We start from the raw sequence: 26,209 nt of genomic DNA, 5'->3' as shown, positions 1-26,209 counted from the left end.
CGTTCCTCAACAGAAGGTTGGTTTCAAAACTAGCTGACAAATCTGGACATGTAAGATGGGCATCTTGACTTTCTGTAGACTTCAGGATGGTGTAGCCTTCCGTACTTTGGTTTGTAATCCAGTAACATACCCCCTTAGAGGTTAGATTCAAAGGTAAAACTGAGGGGCGCCTGGGTGGCTCAGTCGGTTAATTGTCTGACTCTGTTTTGGCTCGGGTCGTGCACTCAGGGTTAGGAGATCAAGCCCCGCATTGGGCTCCTTGCTGCCTTAGACTCTCTCTCCCTCTCCCTCTGCCCCCCCACCCCCGCTCTTTCTTTTTCTCTAAAATAAATTAGTAAATCTTGAAAGAAAATAAAGATAACACTGAATTTACCCTTGAAAATCCCTTAAACCACCAGCAGCATCAAAGATGCATGCCTGAAAGATCATGGTAAACAGTGTCGTGTTGTATGTGTCCCAGAATCACAACACATACACAGCGAGATGCTCACACTATGAGCAGAGCATGGGTGGGGGGTTTGCTGAGAGAAACTGAGGGGTTTTCAGATGCAAACCCTCTCATCCAACACTTGTCACTCCCAAGAAAACACGAAATTCATGCAATGAAAGGCAGAATTGGTTCCCCCAGGTTATGTGATTTTATTTCATTATTTTATATTTTTGCCGAGGGCTAACAGGTGACTTTGCTCAAGTTAATGGACATGGATGCAATTCTACTGCATACACAGGAGGGAAGGGGGCAGAAAGACTACTCGGCCCAAGTATGATCATTTATTTCACACTTTCCAAAGACACTGAAATTCCCAATCAACTTTCTGAATCCTCTTTTGGTTGTATGACTATGGTACCCCCTTGTAATGAAGGTGGTGAAGGAAATAACTAATTAGTCTAAGAGATATTGTCCTTCTTAATAAACTTTATTAAATCATTGTATTTTCCAATGCAAACTCATTTTCCAATCCATACACATGAGACCTGATCAATATGGAAAATAGTAAGAAACTCAAAGTTGTCCAAAATCAAGATAAGTGTTAAGGACAGACCGATGGTCAGGAATTCAGTAAAGGTCAGGGATAGTCACTGTATATATTATTTGGTGATATTTTTTTTTTTTAAGTAGGGATTTTGACTGGGCCAGCCCTATGTCAGTATCACATAGCAAGTGCTCAATAAATGCTTGTCAGATGAAGATCTGATAGAAGGCTTGTTCAAGAAGGTTTTAGACTTGGCTGCAAATTTAATGCAGTATTGCCTTCACAACCTAGATGTGATTGTCGCCAAGGATTTCCATGGCATTTTGGTTTCCAAACTTACCAGTATTGAAAGCTCAGTATCTCAAATAAGATTTTTTTCTTTTAATGTTATGCAAGTTGAACAAGAAATACCATTACCCATTGCACTACAGTCCATCAAAAAATAGAAGTATTTGATATGACCCGTCCATCTTCATCATGAAGACCTCCCACCTTTACTGTGGTCCTGTCATTCCTAGGTGACACCTGCTTAGTTTACAGCCAACTGCCCCAGTGTGCAGGGCAGTTGGCTTGAGGCGTGACGTGTTAATGGCAGTGATTAGTTTATGAATAGTGACAGCTGATCAGGGACATAATAAAACAATGGCGGCTGCCATCCTGGAAAAGGTGCTAAATAGGGGTGACATGCTTAGCGAGGGCTATCCCACTCTCTTGAACCTCATTATCAACTCCAAAGGGACGCGCAGGCCAACCAGGCAGGTTCAGACACAGAGGAAAGAACGGAACCAGCACAAAGATTGCCCTCCACTTTAATTGGAGGGGGGAGGGTATACAGCTTCTAAAGTGCAAGCCATTTGGGTACCCGTTAATGTGTCTGCCCAGATTTACTCCTCGTTTGCCACACTCTGAGCTTGCGGTCTGATACTCATCACTTTCGAGAGATCTGGTTCCTACCACTTTTCTTTCATGAATGATCGCCTTGAGCTAGGGTAGAAATCCCCATGAGGGAGTATGAGGAAGTCAACTGTCGTGTATAGTGAAATTATATTTATAAGAACCAACACTGTTCTGATCAAATTTCTATTTTTGAGTCACACCTTGAGGAAAAGATTATGTGAAGGGAATCACGGATAGGTTTCTGTGAAGCGTTGTTCATTTAATCCACAATCTGGACACTAGGGAACAGGCAAATAAGGTGAGAGTCCTTCCTTATTTTCAAGGAGTATGAGAAAGACATATACATAAACAGTCGATTATAATCCAGAGCGATGATTGTCTGTGTTGAGTATAAGATTAGTACGGGGTTTGGCCAAACGATGTCACCAATTTAAACATGCGTGCGTGTGTGTGTAAATAAATGTATATATTTATACAGCATATGTGTAGTATACACAAATACAAATTTATATAAAATTACCTAATAAAATAAACATTCAATATTCCCATGAGTTTATCCTAGTGATTTACCTTGAATTATCAGTTTGCCATCCTAAGGTATAGAACTTTTCACTAATTCAAAAGCACATGAGGTCTTTCATTTTGTATCTGTTCTTTTGAGGCTTCTGGTAGGTTTTGTTATTGTTTTAATTGTTACCCATGCACAGAAACATAGAGGCAGGTAATAACCTAAAATAAAAAAGCACTGTATACAAGAAACTTTCTACTTCCTTGGACAAGGAAGTGAAAGGACACACTGAAATAGATTCCAGGTAAATATCCTTCAGCACCTAAGCAGAAGAAATGGCTGTATCATCTTCATTTAAGTTCCACTGAGCTCATGACCCACTGATCTCAAAAGGCCATCTCGCATCATGCTACATTAACAGGCATCTCTCCTGTGCATGTGATCTGCCACCAATAGTCTCTTTATAAGTCTCAGGACCAAAACTAAGTGAGACTATTACACTGATTTCATCCTGCCTATTACAGTATCTTCCCAGAGTGACTTTTCAAGAATTACTGTATTATGTCTGCCCTGGAGACATCGGAAGGTCCTGATACATTCCAGTGATTTTACTTAACCTAGTAATTAGTTTACACAGTTTTATGGAGATTTTACTGCTTTGGAGATGACAGTTTTTCTTCTCAAGATGAGTTTGAATAGTCAGTCATTTCATTTCATGGTTTACGAAGGATCTGATATATTGCTTAAAGATCTTCATTTAAGAATAGAGAAAAAATCCTCTTTCATTAAATGAATGCAATTTGGTGTATATTCTTACTTTTTTTGTTATATTTTGAACACATATCCTCTGTGGGATTGTTTATGAGGAAAAAGAAAAGGCTGTTTAGATGTATGGCTGACTCTTCTTAAGAATGGCAGGAGTTGTAAATATAAAATGCAGAGAAATGATTTAATAATTTCAAAGGCTTTGAAAATGTTACACGTGGATGTATAACAAGTTAACAAAAACCCCACCGTGGCCCTGTTAATTCAGTGAACAAATATTTAGTGAGATGTTCATTCTGTGTTCCGGATGCTGTCCCAGGCACTGAGGCATGGCGGTGAAAAATAAAGTCCCTTCTGTCTCACAACGTACATTCTAGAGGAGGAGAGAGAAAGCAAGTAAATACACAGAGAGAAGTAAATGGTTACAAAGACAGGAGGAAGAATGATGGAGAGACCAAAGAAAGCTCTGGGATGGAGAAAAATAGAAGTAACCTGAATGAGGTGGGGACAGAGGCCATGCAAAAACTGGAGGAGGAAGGTTCCAGAAGGAGGAACTAGAGTGTGTAAAGGTGCCAATCAGAGAGAGAGCTGAATAGTTTTGGGTATGGGTTCACAGCATACTGAATGAATACCTCAAGATGGCCTTAGAACCAGGATTTCATTGATTCATTGGCATTAAAAAGTGAGAGATGTTTCCAACCCAGAAGCAGGAACAATGCAGCTCCTGTGTTATTTCATCTATGTAAATGAATGTGTGCGAAATTTCCCAGGTCCAGCAATGAAAAGGCCACCTATAGAAACTCTTCTTCTTCTTCTTTTTAAAGATTTCTAAGACCCAGATGGAATCATCTATGTACCAATTACCTTCAAAGTACAACAGAGGTTCTATATCCTGCTTGCAATGTCAGATTCAAGTGTAGATAAAATGTTTTGATATTGAATTTTAGGTAACGGTTTCATAATCATTCGCTTTTTTCCCTTTTTCAATTAATTTTTAACTTCAGGAGTAGAACATGAATATTTTCTTCTAAAAAAAACATCTACTATTAAAGAGAAAAGATTCTCACGGACCCTATTAGCAATCGTGGTTCCTTCCCTAGCTCCTCTGAGATAGAACTACTTTGGATACATATCCTTCCAGAATTGATGGGATAGTCTTACAGTTTCTATGAGCCCATGGCAAATATATACCACTGTTTTATTGTGGTTTTTTCATGCAAATGCCGTCATGATACATTGAGTATTCTTTTTTTTTTTTTTAAGATTTTATTTATTTATTTGACAGGGATAGAGACAGCCAGCAAGAGAGGGAACACAAGCAGGGGGAGTGGGAGAGGAAGAAGCAGGCTCATAGCGGAGGAGCCTGATGTGGGGCTCGATCCCACAACGCCGGGATCACGCCCTGAGCCGAAGGCAGACGCTTAACTGCTGTGCCACCCAGGCGCCCCGATACATTGAGTATTCTGAAACATGATTATTTTCCCCGAATATGTTGTTGAGAGCTGGCTTCATTGTTTCAGATAGTCTTAACTCATTCCTTTTAACTGTTCTAGAGTATTCCATTCCTGAGTATATTTATCCATTCCCTTGTGATGGACACTTAGATTTTTGCCAAGTTTCTGCTTGCTTTTAATGAACATTACAATGGTTTTAATGAACATTCCATGGTTCCTTGTGTAGACAAGAAAATGTCTCCCTAACGTAGCTACCTTACCTCATCACCTTTTTTTGCTACACTTTCCATCTTCTCCCTTTCCCTCCTCCTCCACGAAGACAAGTGTTAACATCACTGGAAGGCTACTTGCTCTGGGTCCTTGACACCCAGTTCCAACTCTGGGGTCAAACTGACTTCACTGATTAAGGACTCCTCATTACCACCAAGCAAAGCAGTTCCAAGAACAGAGGTCACCACACTTCATTCCTTGACTTCTACCCTGGGATGAAGATGACCCTTCAGGAAAACATGTGGCGAAAAGTGGTTTTGCCCCAGGAGCCAAAAGAAAATTGGCCCTTGAGGTGACTTGTAAAGGGATTTTGTGAGCCATGATCAGAACAGCATGGGTTCTGACTAGGAATGGGATTCGGAGTTGTAATAGAAAACATTTATTTGGCTACAACTAAACATCCTAACACATGTTAGCATTTGCTGCCAATATGCTTCCTAATTAAGAACAACATAAAATCATAGGAAATCCTGTATCTTGTCTTCACGCGCTTTTCATGTATCTCTAGCTCCCTGGCCTTATTTCTCAAGTATAGCTACCACAAAAAAACAGGTTGATTCAAAAGTCCTGTTTTGCCAACCATGAACTGTGGTGTCATTAACAAGATTAATGTACATTCCAGAACTCAACACCAAGCATTTTCTCCTCCTTAAACAAATGCCACTATTAAAAACTAATTTAAAAAGAAAAAAAAAAAACCTAATAAGCATGCCCCAAATAAAAGACCAGCACCATTTCATTGGTAAGGTGCTGTCTATAACTGATGGAAAACTTTAAATAGTTAAAAAACAAAAAAAAAAAGTCTTCTCTCTAGGCTTGCCTGAACTGTCGGCCATGTTTGCATATTTTACCATGTTGAAGAGATTTCAAGATGGACAGAGGAGGATCTGGTTTTCCTCTTAGGTCCTCCTTAAATTCATGCTAATTTCATCTGAAAATATTTAGAGATTTACCCGTGAGTATAAGCCATCGCTCCCTCATTATATACAAATAGGCATTAGGTGATTACCACCCAGGTAAAGATATACATGGTATTTCTATTTAAGGCTAGAATGGGTATAAGTTACTCTAGAAAAGCCCCTGATACACCAGCTTGGGTATAGTCTTCGATCTTACGTAGCCAAACTAACTGCTTCCTTTCCCTACCATCAGGCAGAAATTAAAAATTAAAAAAAAACGGGGCGCCTGGGTGGCACAGCGGTTAAGCGTCTGCCTTTGGCTCAGGGCGTGATCCCGGTGTTATGGGATCGAGCCCCACATCAGGCTCTTCTGCTATGAGCCTGCTTCTTCCTCTCCCACTCCCCCTGCTTGTGTTCCCTCTCTCGCTGGCTGTCTCTCTCTCTGTCGAATAAATAAATAAAATTTAAAAAAAAATTAAAAAAACCAACAATCACTCTGGCACCACTGAACGTGAACTTCCTCCTTCCCGTTCTGCTTTTCCCCACGCTCCGAAGTAGACTGTGACGTGACATCAACCGAAAGAGAACCTGGGTCGGCAAAGTTCTCCTCACACATTTTCCATAGGACTTTTTAATGATTTTCAGAATGATGACTTTCTTTTTTCAAATGAAACGCACACGCTCTCGCTGCCCCTCTCCTAAGCATGGCCGTGCATTCCTCTTCGACTTCTCCCCCTCTTTCCAAATCTATTTATTGCTTGTTGTTCTTGGCCCTTTGTCACTTTCCATTTTTCATGATTAGTTCTTTATGATCGTGTGTTTCCTTTTCTTCTCCCCGCCATGGCTGCCGGCCCAGTTGTTCTCCTCGGGCCCTCAGACTTCCCTTCGCTAATGAAACAAGAGCTGCCTCCCACCCTGGATTTTGCCATCCAGCTGTTTCCTTTTTAAAATATAAACTCATCTTTATTCAGTGAAGTTCCTGGGCCAACCTGACTTCTTTCACAGAAGAGTCGATAATCACATGAGGGATTAAAAAGGTTTTAAGAGAAAGGCCTATCTGAGAAACTTGGGAGTAGGCACCAGGAAGGTAAACAGAAACTCAGCTCATTTTTTGAAACACTCTGGGGGGGGCGGGGGGGAAGAAACAGAACAAAAAAGGTTTTCCTTAATGTTTTAATCCTTGGGTGGCCCTTGATGGCAAGGTGGTCTTGAGTAGGGTCTCCTAGAAATCTACGCATCACAGCTTCATGGCGCTTTAAACCTCCCGCCACGTCTGCCTCACGTCTTCTGGCCTCTGAGAAAGTAGCCCAGTGAACACCACAAAACCGGATTGTCGGTGATTAGGTGGTGAAAGGTGCCAACCTGAGGGGTAGCCTGCCAAGTCAGTTTACTGTAATGCTTTGACCGTGCGAGTCAGCTTAACCCTTCTTCAGTCTCCAGCGTGCCCTTGACATCATGGAAATTACCAGTTAATGTCATCAGAGGAACCCTGCTAACTATTTCAGAGAAGGCTCCTTGAACAAAACAAGCTGTTTACTTCATAAGCTTTTTCAGATTCTCCTCAAATATTTCAAGAAAAAAATGAATGAGCCCACGGGTATCCTCTTTCAGTAGAAGAGTGGCTAATTCTTTTTCTGTATTATAACTGATAAGACCTCATGTGACTGGAAATACATATTCTACCCAAGCATTAGTTGAGTGTATTGTATGAAAGGCCTAACTGATTAGATAAAGAGGTTGATTTACTAGCTCAAACAGCTCTGAGTTTTTAAAAAAAGAAAAATTCTCTTTAAATCTGAGAAACCCTCCCTTCTCTAAAAATATTTTTTTTCTGATATAAAATTTCCAATGGAATCATTTTTCACCAGAAATAGAAAAGAAACAAAAACATTAAAAAAAAAAAAGGAAACAGAAAAAGGATTTGTCATCACAAGAAAAAAAATATTTTGGTACTGTGTGCTCATGGATCTTAATTGGACTTATCCTGGTGATCTTTGGTAATATATGCAAACATCAAGTTGTTACATTGTACACCTGAAACTGATATATGTTACAGGTCAATTATATCTCAAGTTTTTAAGTATATATCAGGTGATGTAATCTCACCTGAAACCAATTTTCAGGTGAGATTAAAAACCAACAGATCTATTGGAAAGAAATGAGACTGCAATAAGCTTGTAGAGAGTGATACGTTTTACAAATCACACTTGAACTTCACAGTAACCCCATAAGGGAGGGAGATAGAAAGTTAGGGTGTCTGATGACAAGCCTCACAATATTCCAAGACAAACATTTGCTTGGAACCAAGCTCACATCAGAATATGTATTATAGATCTCAGCACCATGGGGATGTCTCAGAAGATTCTCCTGACTTAGAAGGAAGAGAGCCTGCGGGAGGGAAGGAAGATATTGGCTATCATTTTATTCTCCAGTCAGCTCTAGTAAAAATAATTCCAGAATCTCCCCAGTAAGAAAGATCCATAGCCATGTCCTGTCCCCAACTGTGGTTTCACACCCAGGGTTTAGGAGCACAACCTATAGATATGATTCGTACCGGGGAAAAAAGGCAGGGAGACCAAGACCAACCACTGTCCCAGCTCTAAGTTCTTCCTGACCCTGGTTTCCGTTGCCTGTCTGGCCCTTCCATACCCCCTTCGCTGGCCGTTTGCAGGCACCTCAAGTTCAGACTTACAACACACTTGATCACAATCATTGGACTCTGAGACACTGCCCCTGAGACAGATCCTGATGTCTGGATTCTGTTTGTCCCTCTGGCCCCTGGAGAAATACTAGCCTGAGGTTCACTTTGGCCCTCCCTGCCCACAAGTCCTCCCAACCTCGCCGTGAGCCCAGGAGCCAGGCAAGATATGGAGCCCAAGGGTTGTAAAGTCACGGGGGCTGCGCCCAAAGTTCAAGCTCTGAGAAATCAGGCGGGTTAAGAAAAGCTGTCCCAGGGAGGTGCTAACCTAACCTCTCGATTTCCACCCCACATCTTGACTTACTGACAATCCAATAGCAAAGTGTAGCAAGAATCTAAAACTTTGTCCGGTATCCCTCCTCCAAGGAATTTATCAGGGGAAAGAATTTAATAGCTATTTCTCAGCCATCTCTGTGTTTATCAATGAAAAATGCTTAATGCTCTGTTCATATTTGAACATAATCTTAAAAGTACGAATGTGCCATTTAAAGTTATCTTAAAATTAAAAAAATTTTTCTTTTAAATTTTTTAAGATCTTATTTTTATTTATTTGACAGAGAGACAGAGCACTAGCTGGGAGAGCAGCAGGCAGAAGGAGAGGGAGAAGCAGACGACTCCCTCTGAGCAAGGAGCCTGATGCGGGACTCGATCTCAGGACCCTGGGATCATGACCTGGGCCAAAGGCAGTTGCTTAACCAATGACCTGGGCCAAAGGCAGTTGCTTAACCAATCAATTTTTTTAAAAAATTTAATGCCGCTTCTAACTGTTGCCAGATCTTGCTGCTTTACTGGCAACAACAGAGAAGGATTTGATACCAGAACACAAATGGATTTAGCATGAAGATAATGAACCTTGAGCTTCAGGATTCCTTGTGCACATAGTTTCCTTTCAAGGCCCTGGGAAAGGCGCTGGCAATTTTGTTTCCACTACATTTTTATTAAAGAAAGTTCTCAAAACCGTATACTATTCAGGCCCACAAAACCCAGTAAGCAAATTATGTATTTATGTCAAGTGAAGTTCAAGGGATATTGCAGTAGGCTGTGTGCACCAAAGCTCTGCAGTCGTTTAATTAGAGAAAAGGGCTAGATAATAGTCTCGTACACAAATATAGGCAGATTAAAATCAAAACTTCTTCTGCATGCCCATCAGTACAATATTAATGCCATGAGTGGAGATTTAATGTCAGCAAACCGTCATCCATCCCATTAAATCCATGTTGTTAATTTGAATGTGGTGTTCGTCATTTTGCTCGAATGCAGTCTGTAAATTTGTTACAGATTTAGTTGTGTCGGAGTCAGAGACTTAAGGAGTGTGCCTGCTTTCAAGCTCGACACACCTAAGTAATATTAGAATATGAAATCATTTAAATTTAAGAGAAACAAAGGAAAGGAGGCAGGAGCACAGTCCAGGGCCCCTCTGACAACAACTCTGTGGGTGAAGGGTCTAGAATCCCCAAGCCACCCATACCTTTCACGTTTCAATCTTGTTTAATCTGTTGCTTCAGTGCTACAGAATGAGACCCTTCCTAAGCTGAAGCACGTGCTTACTCAACAAACATTTTGGATCATCTTATGTTCAGGACACTGCGCTTGAGTCTCAGATGTGGTTATTGGCTATGGCTTTCAAGAAGGATAGGGGTGAGGACGTGACATTCTCAAGGTAAAAATGCACCTAAGTAAACATAATCTCATTTCTGTAATTGTTCTAAATGTTTATAGCATTCCAGGCAATACATAAAGCTGGGAAGGTGCTGGAAATTATGCTTCTCTTTAAGATTAAAATAACTTTGGGATTTTTTTTTTTTTTGCTATATAAGTGCAAGAAAATATTTCATATTCCCTATTCCAGTGGGCATGCTCTTCAACCAACTCCCTCTGCAGTTTAACCTCAGAGATACCCTGGGGAAACCAACTAATTTTTAATATTGGGCTAAGCATCACATAATTAGGAAGGCAAATTTCTGGGGGGAGAATCATACAGAATATCCCCAAGGCGATTTTACCACATCTACTGTTGGAGTTTTCCACTCTATTTCTCTCGTTCACAGGTAATCATGAATTGCTTGTAATTAAATAATCCCAGGTAACTAGCAGCAAGACCGTCCTCCGGAGAGTTGCTTCTCAGGTCTCTGTAATAAGCCTAGATTCTTATATACACCACTATTTTTGATCCTCGGTATTCTTTCTCTTCTTCATCTGCTTCAAACTGGAGCAGATCTAAGAGCTCTTTCTCTTTGATCTGCGGGGAGGAAGGATTCTGTTTTCTATCTATAACTACATCTGGGCTCAACAGCCGATTTCTGGTTGCTCGACCACTTCAGCCCATCCCTCAAAGAATGAGCCCAGAAATGAAAGGTAATTTGGCTAGTATAGATCCATGGAATATTACAGCTCAGCAGAGCCTGGGAGGTGAGCTTGTCCAAGTGGGCTCAAAGAGGTTGCAAAAGATTGAACACATCCGTTTGTCTGCTTGGGCAGAAAACTTAACAGGTCCTCCATAGCCAAATGTTTCTTTCCGCATTTGATTTGCCGAATAATTATCGAATCCCTTCTTCATATAAGACATTAAACTAACAACTATGCCATCCAAGGAAATTTACTTCTTATTCATAATCTGTTTGTTTATGAAAGAATATTAGCCTTCCAAAAGATACCATCCTTGATTCTCACCTGTTCAGGAAGAGGATAGCTATAAAAAAGGGAAAATCGCCTTGCACTAAAATGCCCTTAGAAGAGGAATCCGCTGTCTGGATTAAGTCAAATCCTTTACCCTCCTATAAATCAAGTTTCTCCCTGCAATTATTCACCGTCATCTACCTGACTCACCCGGGGTTAAAATTCAAAGATGCCAAACTGAACAGACCGTAAGGTTGCTATGCAAAATGGAAGAAGTAGCCCCTGAGAGCTGGTTCTGTCCCCCTTGGTTCTACCCTTTCATTTCCTTTTCTGGTGTGTTTCTATCTTGCTCATCACTGTCCCACCGCTGTGGTCCCATATCTAGGAACATGAGCATAGCAGAATCTCCAGGGATCACCGTAAATAAAAGAAGGGAAAGGGATTTTTTTTAAAAAAACAGAAGAGTACAAGTTACAGTTCCAGGATATCTGAATGTAAATTAAAATGTAAATGAAAGTCCCTCATTATTCCTTTCCTAAGGATACCAGTCCACTTAAAATGCAGATTTAGGTATAGATGGTGTGTGTGTGTGTGTGTGTGTGTGTGTGTGTGTGTGTGTGTGTGTTGTGCCTTCCTCTGAGGTCAAAGTGCTTTTCTATATGAATTTAAAACCATGCAATGCCAGGGCAGCAGAGAACAGAATAGGAGGTGGGACATAGAAACACCGAAAAGCAGAGTCAGAAAGAGAACTAGATTCAGATCTGTCTCAATCACTTAGCAGCTACCTGATCTGGGGCAACCCCCCCCCCCCTTATCTGCTTCTCAGAGCACAGTTATCAGAACCAAATGACATGATACAACTAGAGCGTTGTGTTTGGTCTAGAATAGGGACTCAATACATGGCTGATGGTTTATTAATATTATTGCTGCCCAGAGGGAGGGGATGTGGCGTGTAAGAGATTAGCTGGGCTGCATCCATCCAGGCCCTATCTGCACCGTATCACAATAATTGTTCGCCATGTGCTATAGGTGGTCCAGCGATAGGCTCCTTGCTCTGCATACCGTGTAACTACTCTATTTTTTTCTCCTGACCAGATTCTTTTTAAGAATTATTATCATCTTCCTAAACCTGCCTTCCTCCTGCGCACACTCCTACACACACACACACACACACACACACACACACACGATTTACCATTTCATTGCCCGATGGCTTTAGCTTCCTGGAGAGACCACCACAGAGCCAAATAGAGCTCTACCCTTCCCAGCTAGCGAGCCTTTCAAGGAGTGAAATTGCCTTGCTTTTTACTCCCTACCCAAACTTGATCCCAAGCTTTATAAAAAAGAAAGACGGAGGGCCTCGTCCGATACAATGTTGAGCAATTGACACTTTGTCCACTGCTCGAGAGGTTTTGTGTACTGGTACTTAAGCCTTGTTTCAGTTACAACCCCTCTAGGGAAATTTGAGTCCTGTACACGAGTTCTTCATTTATTTCTGAGCCAAGATAATTCTAGGATTACCACTTAGAAAATTGGGAGAACAGACTTCTGCATAGTTACCAGGCAGACGGTATTGAAAAAAGGAGCATTAGACTACTTTTTGGTGACAAGGTTAGGGAGAGGTATTGTGGTTAAATCCCATTAGCAACAATCTTACACTCGTTATGTGAACCCTGGATGCGAATGGAGAACTCTCCCCCCCATGCCTCCCCCTTTCCTCTTGTCCTAAAGGCAGGTCCCTTCTTTTTCCCCACAGGGGATTCCTTGCCCAAGAAATGCCTCTCTGGAGTAGATCACAGAATGCTCCCATGCCAAGTAGTTCCTTTCCTCTTCTTGTCCTAAAGGCAGGTCCCTTCCTTTTCCCCACAGGGGATTCCTTGCCCAAGAAATGCCTCTCTGGAGTAGATCACAGAATGCTCCCATGCCAAGTAGTTCCAAAGCCAGAACGCACTGCGAAGGACACATGCCATTCTCCAAAAATCTACCAGCAAACCCAATTCATAAGCTGTCTCTCTCTTATTTCTTGGGTGACCTTTATGGCTTGGAAAGTATTCTTTTGTGTTAAGGCAAACACAAAGGATTCTGCAAGCATCGTTGAAGAATTTAAAGATTCTATTAATCTGATGTCTTAATTGTTATTGAGAAGAGGAAACAGGAGTGCCTTTGTTCCCCCAAATGACCACAGGCTTCTAAAAAGTAGCCCACGATGTTGGAGTTTGCATCTCAAATTGCAGGCAGCTCCTCGTGCAGTAGAACTTTAGTGTAACTAATTCCCAGACATTAAAAGGGGCAGAGAAAGAGCATAAAGTTGGGTAAACTCCAAGCACGCTGCACGGATCCACAGAGAAGAAGCTTTTCCGCCATACCTCCGTTCATCCTGAAGACGGTTTTAAAATATTGGTGAACAAATGTGTATTTCAAGACCGGAGGAGCCAATTGGGTGAACGAATGGGGGAACCACACACATATGCACACCAGGCTGAACAACGTGCAATCAAAAGAGGAAGAGAAAATCCCACAACAACGAGAAAGAAATAACAATCATTGTAATTCAAAGACAGTACTCTGTGCCCACTTACTATGTAGGAGGGGTCGAGGATCCAGACACAGGAAAAGAAGGAAGGTTTAGCTGCTGTCCACTAAGTGGGTTCCGTTCTACTAGGAGAGAATAAATCAGGTATGGAAATATCTATGACACAGGCTGAGAGCTCATCCAGCGTGGCTGAGAGAGAGGCATACGGAAATTAAAAATAGCTGCATGGAGAAGGTGGCATTTGGGTTGGACCTTAAGAACCCGGCGACACTTGAACTTGAAAAGAGGGTTGAACATTCTGGCTGAAGAAAATCAAGGTGAGCTACAACATGCAGATAGAGAGATATGAAGACTTTAGGGGAAACAGTAATATTTTGGATTGAGCATAGGATGTGTTGAAGCTTGGTGGAAAAAGAAATCCGGGGGGGGGGGGCAGGGGGCATAGATTGTGGGTGTCTTGAACAAAAGAGCTTACACTTAATTCGGGAGATAAGTAGTTCCTGATAGTTTCTGAGTCCTGAAATAATATGATCAGAGATGATTATCACAGGGAAAAAAATACAGTAGCAGGCAAAGCTACGCACTCATTCACTCCTCCATTCAACAGACATGAATTGACTACCCCCCACATGCCAATCCCTGGATTAATTTATTCCAGTCCGGAGGGTTAAACTGGATAAGTTCATAGTACATAATACACATGTATGTATTCAGTATGTATGTATGTATGTATGTATGTATGTAAGTATGTATTAAGTACATAGTACATAAATTTTAGAAAGCAGACTTGCTTTCTCAAGTCTAGAAGACTTGAGAACTTACTAGATGGGACAGGTACAGGAAATGGAAAAATAAGGTGGACTGCAAGTTTTAGGACCAAAGATAAGGGAAGCTAGGGCGGGGGGTTATGTACAGAAAGAGAGAAGCCAGGAAGAAAGATGCTTGACGGGGCAGCTGGGGCAGGCTCATAGGTGGAGATGGAAAATGAGCTCTCGCTGGAAGTGATGCTATTTGACTCATGCTCTGGACTCCTCTGCAGAGAGCACAGCCAGTAGCTGGGGGAACTAGGAGATCTGGCAGAGGACAGAGAAAGGGGAAAGTCCGGGCATGAAGGAATGCCCATATTAAAAAAAAAAAAATGCCTTAAGAGGACAGAAGGAAAGCCATCGTGAAAGGAGAAGCTGGTGTTTCTGAAAAGTTCCAGAAGATAGAAAGGAATGAACCATGAGAATTTTTAATTTTTAAACCACATCTGATGGAAGTTTAAAATCCCCAAAAGAGGGGGTGCCTGGCCAGGTCAGTCAGAAGAGCACACGACTCTTGATCTCAGGGTAGTGAGTTCGAGCCCCACGTGGGATGTAGAGATGACTAAAGTAAATAAAACTTCGAAAAAATACAAAATAAATCAAAGTCCCCTAGAGAATCCATATAAACAAGTTTAAAATGTTACCTATCCACCCGGAGATGCTACTTCGGTTGGTACGATACTGGGAATTGCCCCGAATTTATACAGCATATGTCGGGGGTGTGTTTTTTCCTGTCTTTTCTCCCAGGAAGGGGCCACCAAGTTAGAGCAGGCTTTCCAGGGAAGGGCTGCAGAATGAGGGTCAACAGCAAACGCCGTGTTTTCCCCAGCGTTCAACTACTCACTGCTCAGAGGTTACACGTGTCACACCCGCTGTACCTGCATCTTCCAAATGTTTCTAGATTTGAAACTAAGTTGAGTCGGTGCATTTTTCTCTTTCTCTCTCTTTCTTTAACATCTAGTGTTACTAGCTTTTGAATCTTCCTGAAGCAAACGTTGACAGCAACACAAGATTTTTGCATCTTCCCCTCAGGAGGGGGATGGAGACTGAATTCTGGGCAGAATTAACTCTGCTAACCTGTGTTTGAGGTTGGCAGCGGGAGTGGTATTTGGAATTTACCAAGACAGGCTGGGAGTTGAAAAAAATTGCAACCCAGGTGCTCACCTTTCCCCCTCCACCAGCTACTTTCCCCCATTCCCTGCGGCCTAGGAGTTTATTTACCGAGTCAATTAACAAAAGATAACCTCCCATTGTGCAACCATCAATAAATCAATCGTGTTCATACTATCTTGGAATGTCCCCCACTATTGACTTTCATATTGTTTACATTAGACACTTGAGAAAGCCAGAGCCCTTGAGTTGGCTTGTTTCGGCGGTAATGGATTCTGGAGGGGCCATTAATGCATAAAACTCTCTCGACAAAATATTTCAGTTTCTCTGAGGTTCACCTGCTCTCCGCACATCGGCAGGGCCCTCTCCTTTCTCCCGGCGGCATGATCGTACAGCACGGGAGTCTGAATTGAATACTGAGGAAGGCAAACACTTCTGAGCAGTAATGGAACAGTCACTTAGGGCACACCTACTTCTTTGTGATTTGAATAATCTATTTCCACCCACCCCAGCCCCCCACTGTCAACAACCCTCAACAATCTAGGGAATCAAATTAATCTTCAATTATGTGAAAGAATTTCAGGAACGAACACAGCTCAAGTTACCAAGTAACTTGCCGTTGTGAAAAGATTCATACTGCAAACAGCCTGAATTCAGTGGCTTTTCAAGATCTTTTTTTCTCCCCTTAGTCATAGAAGGGAAATCTTTCCAACCGGTGATAATCTCGCCACCGGGAATCTTAAAAATTTTGAAAGCTACTTGCAAACTAAAGGCAAAAAAAAAAAAAAAAGAAATCTTTCTCCATGGCCCTCAAGCGATATAAAAAGCAGGTAAAATGTGATCATTCATTACAAAGTTGGATTTCATGTTTGGATGTTGTTGGGAGGACTTCCTTGTAAATGACATCAAAAATACGTAGACAGAGCAGGTTTTCTTGTAGGGGCAGGGACTCCTCCGGCCCCAGATGGAGGTATTTTGCAAAAGCACTGGGTAGACAGGGATTTCAAAGGAAGGGGGCAGGGAATGCACCAGTCCCAAAACCTCTGAAGGTTCAGATTTCAACGCTGGCTGCAGACCTGAGCAAAGTTCACTGCTCCCTTTTCGCGACATGCTACATACTTTTCAAGTTCCAACTTGCTTCTTAGAGAGGAAAAAATGTGGCCTCTGAGTTCAGGTTGCTAAGGACAAGCGGGGCCAATTTAACCATGCATTCTTGTTCCGAAAGATAGGCCGCTGGTGGTTGTGTTTTCCGCTGTAAATACCAGAAACTCTTGATTCTCCCCACGCTAAACAAATACTTCGGCTACAACTTTAAAGTCATTTTTTCCTCCATGGCGGGAATTCGGTTATTTCATTCAGTGGCTTTTGCCGTCGGAATCAGAAGTCTTGACAGCGTGGAATATTGTTCTGTACGGCCCATCTGGGTGAGTACTTAAAATGCACGAGCATCGGATAATAAAGGAAAACTTTCATTATGCTAGGTCTTTCCCTTTTTCTTCTTTTTACTTTTATTTATTATTTATTTTTTATTTTTTACTTTGACCTCGAGTGACATATGTCTACTTAAGGCTGTTTTGAAGAGAGTGAAGGAAACAGACAAGACTTGGAAAGAAAAATCAGACGTCTCATTGGCTATCTTTCGCAGACCCTTCTGTGACCCTGCACGGAACACCTCTAATGGAGATGTGCGCTCTTGAAGCCTCCACTGTGATCAACAAATTCTGTCCCTTCGGCTTGTTTGACAGCACAATTCTGTATTCTCCCTAAAAAAGAACCTTTTCTTTAAGTGAATAAGGCATTAACATAGGTATCTCATACAAGGGGGTGAGATGGCTTTCTCATTCCAGGGATATACTATGTTTTTTTAGAGATCTATTTATTTATCTTAGGAAGGGGGGCAGAGGGCAAGAATCCAAGCAGACTCCCCGCTGAGTGCAGAGCTTGAGGCCGGCTGGATCTCACCCTCCGTGAGATCATGACTTGAGCGGAAACCAAGAGGCAGCCCCTCCACTGACTGAGCGAACCAGGTGCCCCTATACCATGTTTTTAAAAAGGAATTTGGGTCAATCAGCCACATAGTTCATATCAGTGTGTCGTTTTTCATTATACGACAAAAAGCAGAATGCATTTGCATTCAAAGCCATAGTTGCCAAATCCAAAAAGTTCAGAAAGTCAGTTAGGAGGGAGGCGATAATCTTTACTCCTAAAATCAGTAACTCTTATGATATTGTTTTTGTGCAAACTTGGTGTTTCCTGTGCTATAAACCGTGTAAGTGATTAAGGTGGAAAATGGTTAAGTGTCGATTCGAATTCTTTCATGCGTCAAAAAACATATGAGATGACTGGCAATGTTTATTGAGTGATATGGAAGTAAGAGAGGTAAGGAGGATAGCCCCATTCCTGTGGTTGTCGAATGGCTAGGAGCCTCAATCACCAGAAAGCTTTGCATTCTCCCTTCCACCTTAACTACTTGGGGATTGCTGTGGTCAGCACCTCCCATCTTTCCCTCTAAGCTTTTGGAGTTGTGGAGAGGTTGAAACTGATGTCATGTTTTGAGATTCCAAAAAGGACATCCCAAACAGAATTCCAAAAAATGGATTAGGCTTTAATATGTAATATTTCTTAATGTCATCTGTAAATGTTCAATATAATAGAGACCATAATTCCAGTTATAACATATCCTTCTGTGGAAATAGTGTCAAAAGTCTGCATTTCAGGCAAGAATGTAGGGCGGATGCCTCCCAAACACTGCGCCATACTAGATCTTGCTTCTAGACAAAGATTAACGTGGCGCAATGAGAAGAGCACTGGACTGGAAACCATGAGGATCGCATGAGGTCCTATCTTATCGGAGCCTTGGTTTTCTCATCTAGAAAGTGAATACGTTGCCATAAACCGTCCCCCAGGTCTCTTCTGTTTCTCTTTTGTGACTGCATATTGTGTTTACCGCCCCTAGACGTGGGGAGCGTCATTCCAGCCAGTAACAGAGGAAAACAAGGCAAAGGAGACAGACAGCAATAAAGATAAACAGGCTTGGGAACACAAATGTCAGAGAGCAAGTAAACAAAGACAATGATATAGGACAAGAGTTGTAACTGGGAGGTGAGGAGGGGCCAATGGAGGTCCGCCATAGCCAACTCTACCTTTATCACTCTCCTCCCGACAGGCAGCAGCGATCATGGCGGCTTGGGGCACAGTCACATGACATCCCTCGACACCCAGACCTAGTCTCACAATACTCCCACGGCTGTCCGGGTACTCAGCATCGCCAAGTAGGTGAGTACAGCTCATGGGAAGAATCTCGTCCTTGTTTAATGCTTTTGGTGTAACTCACCTCCCATCACAAAGCAAAGACCCCTCCTCTCACTTTCTCATGTGGAAAAAAAATTGAAGTACCATTACTACCAGTCAACACCTACCGAAGTCTTTATAGTTAATATGGTGCCCTGCGAGGTAAGTGCAAGATCCAAGACTGGGAAAGATCAAGTAGAAACGAAATATTCTTTTGCCTTATTGTGCAGGCTAGCTAACGTGAATGATTAAAACACTGTGCTGTGTCTTCTTGGATTTCAATAGCAGTTGAGTCTCAGGGTTGAGGCCTCAGGCACTAAATTGAAGAGAACACTTGATTGTTGGAACTGGAAAGCATCTAAGCATCTATTAGTTCAACCTACCATGAACAGTAGGAATTCCTTCAACAAAATTCTCATATGTGTCTATCCAGCCTCTCGGGGGTAATAACAGAACAATATAAGGATGATGATTATTATGATAATGACACTTACTTCTCACACTCCACATGCCAGACGCTGTACTATGTATACGGAGTACTGATTGTAAATCGTGCTGTTCTTCGGACTTGTAATTACTAACTTACTGAGTCTTTACAATGCCTCTACCATTATATATGGATCAAAGGAAACAGGAAGAGGTTAAATAACTTGCACCGGGTCACACAGCTGGACAGAGAGGAGCTGGGGAATTGAATGAAGAGACTGGGTCTGGAGCCTGTCCCTTTAGCTCTATGGCACCAGTGGGGACAGGGGAGAGAGACAGGGTGAGGACATAGGGTACATTTCAACACGACTTAATAGAAAGATCTTTAGTTCTCTGAGCCAAATCTGCCTCTTTCAGTCTTCATATTGCCCACTAGCCTTAAACAGAGTCCTAATTATTCCTTCTTTGGTCTGACCGTCCTTTCTATCGGGGGTTGGCAAACTGTGGCCTGTTTTTGTATGGGCCGTGAGCTAAGAATGGATTTCAACTACTCATATGGTTGGAAAAAATTGAAAAAAGAATAATACTTCATGAAAATATTTGAAATTCAAATCTCAGTGTCCACAAATAAAGTTTTATTGGAACACAACCACACTTCTTCATTTACACATGGTCTGGGGCTGCTTTCTACTGCCAGGTCAGAATTAAGTAGTTGTAACAAAAACCATATGGCCCAACAAAGCATGAAATATTGACTGTCTGGCCTTAACCAAAAACATTTGCTGACCCCTATGTTAGATATTTGAAGGGAGTTCTCATGTCCTTTTTTTAAATGTGCTCCTTTATTTTACTGTAAATATCTCAAATCCCCTTCCCTCCCTCAACCTCTCATTATCTTAGAAACTTTTCCCTGGACTTTCTCTGGTACTATGTATTTTATCCTTCTTAAAATAGCACCCAGTGCTAATATTCATACAATGGAATAGTACTCAGCAGTAAAAAGGAATATACCACCCAGACACCCAACGACATGGATTAATCTCCAAATATTTATGCTAAGTGAAAAAGCCTTACTTTAAAGTGTTCTTATGGTATGATGGCACGTATATCAAAATCTAAAACAGGCTAAACTAATCTATGGTGAAAAAAAAAAAAAAACCATGAGAATGCCAGTTGTCTATGGGAGGATGGGGCAGGGATTGGCTGGGTTGGGCATGAGGGAACTCTCTGGAATGATGGAAATGTTCCAGATTTTGGCAGTCATCTGAGTTATCGAGTTGTGTCCATTTGCCAAAATAAATCTAAAGATGAACTTATGATTTGTCCATGACACTGGATCTGTCTCAAAAACAAAATCCTGTCAACAAATATTAAACTCTACTTAATGATCTGCATGCCGACCTGGTTGGTGGGGGAAGGGTATCAACGCCTGCAACCTGTTTTGAAATGTATCCAAAATCAACATGAAAACATCAACAGGACACCATGATCGGGTAGAAGAATGGACAGATGATAAGATATGGGATAAAGCAACCAGAGTAAAATACTCATTGTGAAATCTTGATGGTGGGTGTCTGGACGTTCACTGTTTCCTTCTTTCAACTTCCTTGGTTAAAACCTTCCATAGTAAATTTTATTCTTCAAGAGAAAACTTTCATGATAAAATATTGGTTGGGGGGGGATAAAAGTAATGCCTGGTGTGAAACAAATTACTCTAAATGTAGCAGAAAGTGACACCATTCTTTCCCTTCACCTGGAAGCCATTTTAGTGTTAACTTTTCTTTTCCTTCCATGCAACTGTTTGGATTCAAATGCCCTCTCTTAGTTTCACCCAAAGAAGTATCTTGGGAGTAACCTTTGGGGCTAGTGATAGGGATGGATTCGTTGGCAAAGCCCATCTCACGGCAAGAGGTCAACCTTAATGTCTACATTGTGTAAATTCTGGGTCTGTAGTTTGTTCAAAAAAGATGCGATGCCTCCATCGACTCCACTTGTGGAAAACAGCATAAATTCCCCCGGTGAGTTTACACTCTAGCCTGGCGGAGTTGTAGGAAGAAGAGGAATGTGTTTGATCATGGCCGAATTCCTGCCTTCTTAACTTCACCGGTAGGTTGGCTTGTATTTCTCACACTATGGCACACTATCATTTGACAAACAATATGCTCGCCACTGTTACAAGCATCAGATGAGCGTGTGTGCATGATAAAAAATTTGAAAACGTCCTCGAAATATGCAGTCTAATCTCTGGATTAACTGTTTGTTTAAAGGGCTTCGGCAGTGTATAATCTGCAGGCTGATTTTGTTGCTTTTATGCAATGCCAATATTAGTAGCAATAACACAATCATGCTTCAACTATTTAGAGGTCAATTAGCTGGAAAATTCTGCTTTCTGAATGGAAGCTAAGAACCAAGGAAGTAAGCAGGAAAAATCCCGAGGGCCAGCAAAATCGCCAGGAGAGCATCAGGGCCCGGGGCGGATGCAGACACTCCCAGAGCGTCCCTGAAGCCAACACCCACCCTCCTGGGATAGGTACACAGGGAAAATGCTGACAAGCCTGGATTTCCAGCCCATACCTTACCAGATGTCATACGTAGGCGGACACCGTGAAAGCAGCAAAAAAGGGAAGAATTATTAGCCACGACTGAAAACTCAAAACCTACTATAATTCGGGAGGGTGAATTTATGGGCAAAAGAGGCTTACCTTAATACTGTTATACCAATAAAAAAATGGCCCCACAAGATATGAAAGAAGGTCTTTACAAATAAAAAAATTAAAAAAAAGAGGAGGAGCTGTTACAGCCACGTTCAGGAAATGTTGGTCTAATAGTTAAGGCTGAAACATTTCTGTTATGATTCTAGCAACTTCTGAAAAGAACATTGGCTTTGTTTTGTTTTGTCCTTCCTTTTCCCATTGCCCGCCTTTTTTTCTTTTATTTTGGCCAAAACTTAGCGATGCTATTTTCTGTTCTCATCATAATGATGTCCACCGGTCTGCCCGAATCTTCTGGTCTAGGTGTGGCCCTGATTCTCCCACACCATTCTTTACACAGGTGTTTCCTCTCCTGCCCCCACACTTGATATTCCCTTAACACAGCCATCCGTTTTGTCCAAATTCCAGGCAACGTTTCTAGCTCCTGAGGACAACTTCCAAACTGTCCACATGTTCACTTTCTTCTCCACTTCCTTCCCTCTGCGCCGCCTACTTTGTTTTCCCATCTTTTTCTTCTCCAAACTGCATGTCCAGCATTCTACAGTCGGAAGCCATTCTTCGGTCCCACCTGCGTTTCCTTTTCGTCTCATGATTTTGCGCCTTTTGGCTGCTCTTGCTCTCCTCCGTCACATTCACTTTGTATCTCGAATCCCCACTCTCTCCCCTGTTCTGCTGAATCTAAAGCTTGAAACTGACACCCTCCTAAAAATCTCCATTCCCTCCCCATCTGTACAGTCCCCACCATCTGATCTTGAGCGTGTGTTGCCCCTGAGTGAGCCCAGCAGTCTGCATGGGGTCAAGGAAGATTCCATTCCTCCCCTCCTCGGGCCAGCTCCCGAGTGTGGGGCTGCGGGACACCTTGACAGATAACACGCACCATCCCGTCGGCATTGAATTTCAAGCCAATAGATTTGTGTTCCGTCTTGAACTCTGCCTCTTATTCAATTTCCCTCACCCTCAGTTTCCAAATCTGTAAAATGGCAATGATACTTGGGTTTGGTCTATCTGACAGCGTTGGGTAGAGCCAACGAGGCCATGTTTACAGAAACTCTTCATTGGTTGGAATAGGATGGGATCGCTTTACTCTTCACTTTGGAACGTGTGTTCATATTGAAGTCCTGGGAGTAAAGCCTCATTTTCTTTTCAATTCTTTTTTTTTTTTTTTAAGATTTTATTTGTTTATTCGAGAGAGGAGAGAACATGATTGGGGTGAGGTGCAGGGGGAGAAGCAGGCTCCCTGCTGAGCAAGAAGCCCAACATGGGACTCCGGGATCCTGACCTGAACTGAAGGCAGGCGCTTAACCGACGGAGCCACCGAGGCGCCCCTTTCTTTTCTATTCTTCATGTCTTCTTGGCCTCACAGGTATCCGCCGATGAAATTAATTTCCGGCACCACTGTTTGATCAAAACAAGGATTTGTTAGTGGGGAGCCTGAGAGCAAAGTGGATAAGTGCAGCTGCAGGTTCTCTGGCTGAAAACCCAGCCCCATCACTAGAGGTGGGAAATTGGCCATGTCCGCTCAGCTTTATTCATGTCCCCCTCAGTGTTCCCATCTTTCAAATGGGGATAACAGCGAGCATGCGCGGTACGGAAGGTGCCGGGACGCTGGCAGCACAGTCAGACGGCATCCAGGGTGAGCGCCAGCTGTGCCTGGCACACGGTAAGCTCTCAGTCATGCGCACCTCTCGACTATTTGTCATTACCTGCCTGTTCTGCCCTGTCTTTTTCTTCTTAGGTTCCTTTTATTCTTCATTTCCTTCGGTCTTGCCTCTCTGCCCGTCCCTCCGCGGGCAGCGGGCTGTGGCTCCCCACAAACTCGGTGAAATCTCGGGGGAAGCGCTCAGACTTTGAAGCCTCCCAAAGGTCTGCTCCTCCTCCAGCCCTTGTCTCGCTGGCTCCTCCCTCCTCCTCCAGATTCTTTGCTGGCATCCTCCCCATGTTTTCCCTGTCCTGATTAGAGAGTATGTCAGCGTGGCAGGATAATTTACTGATATATTAATTTGTGTTTTTATCTCGGCGTTTGCCTGCTCTCTGCTCTACAAAGGAAGCCAGGCCTTTCTGTGCTTCTGCCCCAGGCGGACGTTCGTGTTGAGAGGCCAAAGCCAAGACACCTGGCTTTTGTTTCCCCAAAGCCCCCATGCGCTGGGAGGAGACCATGCCAACCGGGAGGGAGAGGGGAGAAGCTTGGGAACTTTGAGAGCAGAGAGAGAGGGAAGAAGGGAAGGGGAGAGAGATGTTGATAGCCAGGAAGGGGGGCGAAGACCAGAAGACCAAGCTCCTAGCAGGACCTTGGCCCCCATCTGTAGCCACCCCCTGGGGAAGCGGCTGGACCACCAGGAGATGGCTGCAACTAGATGCTAGGACCAGGCGCAGGCATCCGGGCTCAGCAAACATTCACCAACTGTTCCCTGCACCCGCAAAGCACCCATGGGAAGCAGAGCCACGGAAGTAATGAAGGCTTGTGCAGGCCGGGATAGCGTCACCCAGAGGAGACAGGGATAGAGGGAAATGATAAATCATGGTCTCTCGTGTCTGCTCCCCCTCTCAGACTGTTTTTGGATCTTTACAAGTAATAGAACAGTTGCTTCCCAAGACAGCCCCATGCACACGGATCACAGATAAGGAAAGGGAGGCCCAAAGAGGGCAAGCAACTTGCCCAAGATAGCACAGATAGACGTGGTAAAGCCAGGAGTCTAATTCAGGTAGGACTATTTAAAGAGGTCACCAATATAGATAGATAGAGAGAGAGAGAGAGAGAGAGAGAGGCGCCACCAATGTATTGTAAAATGTTAAGAAGGAAATGCTGTGGAGACTAAAAACTAATAGAAAAAAAGGTAATCTGAGTGCCAGTACAAGGGGGACAGAGGCAAGGCCTGGACCTCCTTCTTTTTGAACAAGAATCCTCTTTCTGGATATCACGGGCGCTGTGACTCCTACCAGACTAAACTCTGATGATGGAAATAGTGTCTTTATTCAGCTCAAGCAGAGGTGCGTGCAGTTGGAAGATAGAATCAAGTAGGAGGCATCAGGATTCCAGCTCTTCCCCTTCAGCTGTCCTGCTTCCTGACTTAGCCCGGGTACCGTACTCGACCCTGCCAAGTCTCTCGTCTGTAAACTCGAGACAGAGAAAATCCGTCAGCTCAGCAGTTATAGCCATTGAGTAGCTGTGCAATAATGAGAAGATTATTATTATTATTAATTATTATTACCATTCCAGTGGCTAGTCCGGCTTAGCCCGACAGCCTACCTAGATGCCCCTGCTGCTTCTAGAAAGCATCTCGGTGTGTCAGACTCTGTGCTGGGTGCCGAGGTCTAGTTGGAGAAGAGATAGAGGAGGGGATCTTTCGATGCAATGTGGTAAGTGCTATGAATGGGATAATCCCAGGATCCCCATGGGGGCCCTGGGCAAGGGCCCCTCAGGAGACTGCAGGGTGGGACTGAGGACAGGTTTCCTGCAGAAGGTAATGGCCTGAGTCTTTCCAAACAATGGTAACCTCTGCCTCACAGTGGGAAGTGAGCTGGGAGCCCCCTCCACCCCCACTTCCACCCGTCTGAAAAGCTCCTGGGCCCAAGCACACTCCCAATACTGCCCCAGCAGTTAATTTGAGTTCTGAGCTCTGCACAGCTTGCATCATACTGGGCCACGGACCAAGCCAACAGTGGAGAAGCCAAGACAGCTCAGAGCTGCCGGCACATTCCAGAAACCTAAATTTCCAGCGTTGCCTTGAATAAGATGTGCAAAGGAAATTTTCCACGTGTCAATTAAGCTTGTTGACCATGTGACATGGACAGGAAATGTAAATGTGGGATTCTGATTGGCAAAATTCAAAGCCTCTGATTTTTGATACCCAGATAGAGATCTGTAAGCTAATAAGGGTAGTCGACTTCCAGAATCCAGAGGTTGTGAAGAAATCCTGCTTTGCACATCAGAGGGAAAATATACACCACTGAATCACAGTCTTGGGAAAATACTCTGCTTTGTTCCCAGAGCAAAACCTACACGTTCAACGAGTTCGAGGATGAACTCGACTGTTCTACTTACCTATAATTTCAAATTCCCCTAATAGCCACTCAGTCTTCGAGGAAAATCATGTGCTTTTGGACCGTTTTTTCCCCCTAGATGCATGGGACTGACATGAAGTTGCAACACTAACCTTAACTTTGAATTGCTTTTCAGCTCCTGTCATTGTAAACTTAGCATAAAACCCTGGTCCCTGTGTTTCCTTGGAAGTCTGTGTTTTGTAGCTGGCG

At 42.9% G+C, this 26,209-nt stretch overlaps 1 protein-coding gene across 3 annotated transcripts in view; it reads right to left on the bottom strand.

Annotated features, from left to right (window-relative positions):
* The window catches only part of LOC103660007, a 173,877-nt gene that overhangs the window by 17,846 nt on the left and 129,822 nt on the right, over window positions 1–26,209 (bottom strand). The window contains exon 9 of one of the 3 annotated variants that reach the window (XR_005838049.1): window positions 21,883–23,353. The exons of 1 other annotated variant lie outside the window; for it this stretch is intronic. The gene's annotated coding sequence lies outside the window, so the exon portion shown is untranslated. Of the gene's footprint in view, window positions 1–21,882; window positions 23,354–24,828; window positions 25,067–26,209 lie in introns of those variants that run through there. One more of the 3 variants, XM_040642735.1, reaches the window with a different exon arrangement.

The sequence above is a fragment of the Ursus maritimus genome, unplaced genomic scaffold (genome assembly GCF_017311325.1).
Source record: "Ursus maritimus isolate PB19 unplaced genomic scaffold, ASM1731132v1 scaffold_27, whole genome shotgun sequence".
In the NCBI taxonomy this organism is placed as follows: domain Eukaryota; kingdom Metazoa; phylum Chordata; class Mammalia; order Carnivora; family Ursidae; genus Ursus; species Ursus maritimus.
This window is presented reverse-complemented; position numbering and strand designations above follow the sequence as displayed.